Below are 8336 nucleotides of genomic sequence, written 5' to 3' on the forward strand. Positions count from 1 at the left end.
TGAAGCCATGGTTGTGCCTCTTGGAAACAAAAAAACACATTTTTTATTTTTTTTCTTTCACGAGAGGCACGTTTTTACTTCCGCGAGAGGCACGGTTGTGCTTTCGCGAGAGTCACGGCCGTGCCTCCTCGGAAACAAAAAAACGTGTTTTCTGTTTTTTTTCTTCCGCGAGAGGCACGGTTGTGATTTCGTCAGAGGCACGGGCGTGCCTCTTTTGGAAAGGGAAAAAACCCGTGCTCCTTGTTCGGTGTTTTCGTCTAGTTTTTTTTGTCCATTTTTTTCATAAAAAAAAGTTCGTCAAAATCTATTAACATGGGATCTAGTTTTGAAGATCTCGACGCGAGGAATCCAACAGCAAAAGTGGTTCGAAATTTGGACGCACGGTTTAAGAGATAAAACGTTTTGAATAAATGGATCTACGAAAAAAGGGAAAATTCCCAGGTTGCGACAAGTGGTGCACATGCAACGCGCCACTTGTCGCAACCTGAGGAAGTTGGAGTGATCTCCACAAGGAGTACTCCTTAACTAGTGATTTCGAATGTATACTTCTGTAGTTATTATTAATATAAGTTTTAGTTGGGGCACTTCCTTCTTGGGGCCCGGGGCGGTCACCCCTTTTGCCCGGCCTATGGGCTGGTCCTGGTCACGATGCTGGACGTGCGACGAGCTGGGTCGGTGGGGCAGTGATCCAGGAAGCTCCTAAGTCGTGCCTTTAGCGCCCGTAACGCGTACTGGCCCCACGCGCTACCTACCTGGGCCTAGTCCTAGCCATCTCAGGCCTGGCCCTGTTGGCCCACCCAGGCCCGGCCCTAAAATCCAGGGCCTAGGCCCGATGGGCTTGCTCGTGGGCCGGGCTTGGGCCTAAGTTTTGAGCCCACCAGCAGGGCCTGGACGGGCTCGGGCTTTGCATATTGGCATTTTAAGGAAGAGGCCCGGCCCACGGCCCTAAGCCCTAAGGGCTTTTGAGGGCTTTTTACCAGATGGGTCGGGCTTGGGCTTGAAAAGGAGGCCCGATGGTAGGGCCTCGGAGGGCCTGGGCCTCAGTTTTCTGCCGTGGGCTTTTTTAGGCCCGGCCCGGCCCATGGCTAGATATACCTGGGCCTGGCCAAACAAGGCCGACGAGCCTGGTTAATTGCTCTCAGGATTCGAACGCTGCGCAGTGTAAATTAACGAAAAAGCAGCAAAAGGGTGCACCTGTCAGTATTCGAACTAGAGACCATGTCTTCCTGTACGAGTATGCCTAACCACTAGGACAACTTAACTTTAGTGAACTATTGAAGCGCCAACAGTATAAGAATGAGCATCCGGTTCATCAAATTTGAAAAAAGTTCATCGAATTTGGAAAAAGTTCGTCAAAATCTAGAAAAAGTTCATCGAAATCTAGAAAAGGTTCATCAAATTTGAAAAAAGTTCATGGAATTTTAAAAAAATGTATTTTTCGATTTTTGTTCGTGATTTCAAAATGTGTTCATAGTTTTAAATTTATTCACTTTTTCAAATTTTGTTCACAATTTTAAATTGTTTAGTGTACATCAAAAAATGTTCAATGGGTATTTAAATGGTTTTTCAGTGCATATCACAAAATTGTTCAATGTGTAGTTAAAAATTATTCAGATTATATTACAAGAATGTTCAATGTATAAAATTTGTTCATCTTATATCAAAAAAATGTATAAATATGTTTTAAATTATTTCAATGTATACCGCAAAAATGTTCGCTGTGTAGTTAAAAATTCTTCATCGTACACCAAAAAAATGTTCAGTGTATATTTGAAAATCGCTCGTCGTATATAAGTTTTTATTCATGTTCTCAATAATTGTTCACGTTTTAAAAAATTATGGAATTTGAAAATTTTCATTGAATTTTAAAAAAGTTCATCGATTTGATAAAAGTTCATTCAATTTTAAAAATTTCACTAATTTTAAAAAAATGCATTTTTAAGAAAATAAAAAAGGAAAATGAAAAAAGAAAAAGAAGAAAGGAAACAGAAATAAAAGAAAAAAAACAGCCAAAAATCAGTGAGCAGTGAAAGCTGGTTTGGTGAGCTCTCGCGGCCTATGTAAATAAAAGAGCGAAAATAAGTAAAAGGACACTATCGGTATGGTGGTCTGTTGGTTACTGCGCTGCTGTTTGAACGGAGAGATCGCGAGTTCAAACAAGCCGGCCCAGCGCGGCGTGGGGGTGTGCGCCCGTTTGCGGCAACAGAAGAAACGGATGCTTAAGGCGCCCGTTAGGAAATGCGGGCGATCCATGATCCCGTACGTCGCTGCACTTCTCGTGTGCGGGCTGTGGACGATGTATGGGTTCGCGCCGCGCCGCCGCCGCAGCGGAACCCGATCATCTGTCATCACGCCCTTGCTTTGCTTGGTTTCTTTTGTTTTTGCATCTCCAACTGTTGCACAGTCACACATCTCATACAACTTTCTGCGCACGTACTTCGTCTTGTGGCTACTTGCAGAGAGCCGTGTGGAGGACCAGGGACATCGAGGGCATGCCGCCTATGCCACTGTGTCAGCGACCCTTTCCCTTTGACAAGGTAGGCCGTTATCATATGGCAGGGCCCAGCCCAAAAGGCAAAGGAAGCAAGGCTATATATATATATAAAGTCACCTCAAATATATATATATATATATATATATATATATATATATAGGAAAATTGGTCAGTACTCCTAGGAGTACATACTCCTGGGTCCGATTCATCTCGTGTGCGACCCACGGCGTCCTATCTGGCCAGCAAAAATCTAAACCGGCCGTTAGCCTCCTGATAAGATAATTGTTTATCCCTAAGAAAAAGATAATTATTTAAATTGTTGGAACAGAATCCTTTCTAATAGGGATACCAAACGTCATCCTTGGAACTAATCTGCATCGATCTATTATTCTCGCACATACCTCGCTGCTACGGTAGGCTGACCTATTTCTTGTAGCTTCGTCGCCGTCGTCGACGGCTCGCGCCATGCATCGGCACGGAACAAGACGACGCCCCGTTTCTGCCCAGCAAGTCTCCGACGTCGAGCGCCCTTCACCGCGCACGCCCCCAGTCAGAGTCAGCCACAACTCACACACGGAGTATGTTGCTTATCAGCGATCTTCTCTCCTGTGTAAACACATCCATGTCCATTAACCTCATGCATGCATGCATCTGCACTAAGAAAGTTGGAGGTGCTCAGACTAGTGATGGCATCGGTGCGTACAGCCATGGGCAATTGGGCATGCATCACATGGCCGTTGATGGTGAGTCTCGCATGCATGTGTTTTCCAATCGGCATTCGGTATGGCAAGCTACATCTTCTCTTTCATCTAGTATGATCGCATTGCTTGTACATCTCTCATATGAATAAACTTACCGTCTATACGGGCCTGATCTAGATGACAACACACGACTGTTTTTTCACAGAAAACTACACGCATGAACGGCTCCACAACTATGAAGCAAGAGAACATGAGGACGGATATATTCCAAGGACGCGACACTGTGAACTAGATCGATCGATCCATCATTCAAGATGTGATACCTAGAAAACGCTATACAAATGCTCCCATGATGCACATATACAATTTAAGTCATCAAATTTGAGTGGGCAAATACCAGTATTCAAAATGGATTATACTTTTTTTAAGTTTATACATCTCTGTGGGTAAACTATACTAGCTCTATGAGTAGTATTTATAGTCCATTGCAAAAATGTGGTTTATACTTTGTCACAAAAATTGTGGTGTACACTCCAACGTGAAAAAGTGATCTATAATTTATTGAAAAAGATGTATATACTCCATCGAAAAAAATATTGTATATGCCCCCATCATCAGAAACTGGTATATGTATATGCTTCATATACTTAAGTGAAACGTGGCCTATACTTCATAAAAAAAAGGGGGGGGGGGGGGGGGGGTATATACTCTCGTCTCAAACAAATTGCGGCATATACTTCACTGAAAAAATGTGGCATATACTTCATAAAAAAAGGTTATATACTCTATGGCAAAAAATGCGTCACCGCAACAGTATGGTATATACTACCTTACGAAAGTAGTATATATATGACCTATAAAATTAAATGCATGTAAGCTCACAGAATTAGCAGATATACCTCACGTGTGTGTACTAATTCCCTTGAAAGTATACACTTGTACACACTACATGGAGCATGCGTCATGTGGTCTAAAATAGTTTAAAATAGGTACGATGCGGTGGACTAAAAGATTACCTAATTTCTAGGATTAACCACCTACACGCCACACTTTTGGGAAAGTTGTTACATGCTTCGTTTTTTCTCCTGCGTATTAGTTTCTTAGTGGGTTTATCCAAGTTATATATATATATATATATATATATATATATATATATATATATATATATATATATATATATATATATATATAAAGACAGAGGCCACGGAAGGGGTTGGCTTGGACAGAAGGCTTCGGCCTGGCTGGCGAACTCCCACTTTGTAGCGTGTTCTTCCTCCTCCGTCTCCTTCCTTCCTTTGCTTTCTCCTCCTGTAATTTTCGATTTGCAGGCAAACCATAGTGATTGAGTGAAACTAGTAGCGGGATAAGCTACAACGGGAAGCCACGCGACTGGTTTATGGTGGTAAGAGCATCTTCAGCCGTTCGGCCCTCCAGGACGCCAAAAAAGAGCGGCCTGGGGGTGAACCAGCGCTAGATTGGCCCCTGGGATTTGGTTCGCTCCCAGTCATAGGCTCACGGTTAACGCGGGTTCAGTGAAGTTCGTTTCATTTTTTTGCGAACTCGGCAACTTTTGCAGGAACTCGGCCATACTTCGTCGAAATTTGTACAAAAACTTAAAAACATGCAAGAACTACGCCTAATAACTTCAAAAACAAACTAAAAAGCCTAGCCGTCGCCGTCGCCATCGCCGCCGCCGTCGTCTACATGCCGAGAAGCCTGTAGAAGCGGGTGTAGTCGCCGTTGTCGTCGTCGCGTGCCTCGACTGCGACGTCCCTGCTGTAGCCCTGGCCGGGGTCACCGACACATGGTGGGGCGCTTGACGGCCCGGCCTCGCCCTCGTCGTCGCTGTCGATGATGATAACGCCGCGCTCCTCGGCGCGGCGACGGGCCTCGGCGCGGCTACGGGTCTGGGTCTCCAGGTATGCCCGACGCTGGCGGCGCACCTACTCGCGGACGTAGTCCTCCTTCGCCCATTTAAGAGCGGACTTGTAGTCGGGGGCCACCATGTCGGTGTGCTCCGGCTTCACGGGGAGCAAGCCCGGCTCGGGCTTCGACCTGACCAGGCACAGGGAGCGCCTCACCGGTGCCATCGCAGGTGGTGAGGGCTCGTTGATGATGAAGGCGCCGCTGCGAGCACAACGCCCGAGTGGTGTCCCCTCCGGCTCGGGCTTGACGGGGCGGAGGGCCAGCGAGCCGGAGCACGACGACGAGGACGACCCCAGCTCCATTCGCCACGGCATCTAGGAACTGCCGCGGCGGCGAGAGGAGGACTGTGTCGGGTACTCCAGCCGCGACACGTTGTTGGTCTCGATGTGGTCGAGGACGGCGTCGAGTGTGCGGCCAGGGACGCCCCACCACTCGCGCTGTCCTTCGGAGTTGAGGCGGCCGCGGGGAATGATGCCATTGACGGAGGCGATCTGCTCCTCGCGGCGGTGCTGGAAGTACAACGTCCACAACGTTTCGCTGTCAGGCGCGTACCTCGGTGGGTTTCGCTGCTCCTTCGTCAGCGAGGAGCGGACGCGGGCGATCTCCGCCAGCCGTGCCGCCCCTTCGGGCACCGGCGGCACCGGGACGCCGCCGGCGCTCAGTCTCCACGCCCCCGGCACGCGCATGTGAAAGCACAAGTGCTTCCTGGGTGATTTTGGTAATTAATGTTAACATATCTCTTGTTGGACTAATACTTTTACCTAGTATGTTTCAGATAAGTTCAACAATGGAGTGGCATGGACTAGAGGATGTGGAACCCTTTCAAGATGCTAAGGACAAATGATTGGCTCAAGCTCCAAGCACAAGACTCTACATTTTATATTTTAGTGATCCAAGATCACATTGAGTCTATAGGAAAAGCCAATATTATCAAGAGGGGATAAGGTGTTGCTTAATGCTTGCTTGCTCAAAGTGCTTAGTGATATGCTCCAAAGCCTCAACTACTTTCTCATATCCACATATGACCCAAACCAAAAGTCTAACTCAGCCCCACCGATTCTTTCTATCTTGTGCCACCGAGTTCAAATGTCATAGCCACTGCCACAAACCCTAGTCAAATCGGTCTCACCGATAGGGATCTCGGTCTTACCGAGATGGGATTGTAATCTCTCTGTGTACGTCCATTACCAAAATCGGTCTCACCGAGTTTGTGTAATCGGTCCTACCGAGATTACAATGCAAACTCTCTGTTCCTCTTCGTAATATTTCGGTCTAACCGAGATGAGCGAATCGGTCCTATCGAGTTTGCCTGACCAACCATCTGTGTGTCTATTACCAAAATCGGTCTCACCGAGTTTGTGTAATAGGTCTCACCGAGATTACGTTATGACCTAACCCTAACCACATCGGTCCCACCGAGTTGCATGTCGGTCCCACCGAAAACCCTAACGGTCACATTATTTGCTAAATCGGTCCGACCGAGTTTGACGATTCGGTCCCACCGAGATTGGCAAGTTGTGTGTAACGGTTAGATTTTGTGTGGAGGCTATATATACCCCTCCACCCACTCTTCATTCGTGGAGAGAGCCAGTAGAATGTGCCTACACTTTCAGCATTCATTTTTTAAGAGAGAACCGTCTACTCATGTGTTGAGACCAAGATATTCCATTCCTACCATATGAATCTTGATCTCTATCCTTCCCCAAGTTGTTTTCCACTCAAATCTTCTTTCCACCAAATCCAAATTCCGTGAGAGAGAGTTGAGTGTTGGGGAGACTATCATTTGAAGCACAAGAGCAAGGAGTTCATCATCAACACACCATTTGTTACTTCTTGGAGAGTGGTGTCTCCTAGATTGGCTAGGTATCATTTGGGAGCCTCTGACAAGATTGTGGAGTTGAACCAAGGAGTTTGTAAGGGCAACGAGATCGCCTACTTCATGAAGATCTACCCTAATGAGGCAAGTCCTTCGTGGGCGACGGCCATGGTGGGATAGACAAGGTTGCTTCTTCGTGGACCCTTCGTGGGTGGAGCCCTCCGTGGACTCGCGCAGCCGTTACCCTTCATGGGTTGAAGTCTCCATCAATGTGGATGTACGATAGCACCACCTATCGGAACCACGACAAAAACATATGTGTCTCCAATTGCGTTTGCACACTCCAATCCCATCCCTTTACATTCTTGCAAGTTGCATACTTTACTTTCCGCTGCTCATATACTCTTTGCATGTTTACTTGTTATGTATTGTGATTGTTAAACTTGTGCCAAAACTCCACTTAAACTTAAAGAAATTAAAATCTGCAACTTTTCTCACTTAGTGTCTAATCACCCCCCCCCCCCCTTTAGACACCTCTTCTCGATCCTTTCAGCATGTCGGGGGGCGCTGGGTACTCGGCCTCGTACAGAAGGCGCGCCTCCGGCTCCTGGAGGTGTCCGCGACCGAAGCCGTTCGCCGCCGCGCCGTCACCTGGGAATCTCTTGGCCATGCTTTGCTCGTCGGTGGGGAGGGGAGTGGGGGGGGAGCTCGCCGGCGGGGAGAAGGCTTTTGGGAGAGGGAGAGGGGGAGGCTGTGGCGCTCACCGGCGGGCAGTGCGCGCCTTTTATAGCCGAAGCGGGGAGGCGGCATGCGCGAGGACGCGTGGCGGGAGCGGGCGGGACGCGCGTCGGCGGCGCCTTCACTGCGCCGCCCGTGAGGCATCAATGGTGGCTGACCGGCGCGGCAGCCTTGGCATTGATTCCTGAGGGAACCGAGGCGATGAGGGCGACAAAGCGGCCGTCTCGCTGACTCGGCGGGCCCGCGGCTGTTTCGCGCCAAAACACTCGCCCCGGCGCCCCCGGGCGCCCCCCAGCGCGTCGGGTTCAGCCTAGGTTCGCCGGCGCTGATTTCGGCTCAAACCGACGAAAAACGGGCTCCTGGGACGCGACTGGGCCATTTTTTCAGCGACGACACGAAAAAATCGTGTGGGAAAACCGTGTTGAAGGCACGGCTGGAGATGCTCTAAGTCGATCTCGATCGTAACTCGATCGTGCTGGTGATTTAGCTCAAATCCGCCTGACCGATCGATTGCTGCTTGTGCTCTTGCCCGAATGGTGTGGCGGCTCTGTCTGCCGCGGTCCAGCTACTCGTTCACCTGGTGTTCTGGTTCAGCAGGCCGGACACCCTCGCCGCCGACGAGACGACGGCCCCTCTTCTCGACGCTTCGGTACCCATGCCT

Source organism: Triticum aestivum, chromosome 2B (genome assembly GCF_018294505.1).
Source record: "Triticum aestivum cultivar Chinese Spring chromosome 2B, IWGSC CS RefSeq v2.1, whole genome shotgun sequence".
NCBI classification, from domain to species: Eukaryota; Viridiplantae; Streptophyta; class Magnoliopsida; order Poales; family Poaceae; genus Triticum; species Triticum aestivum.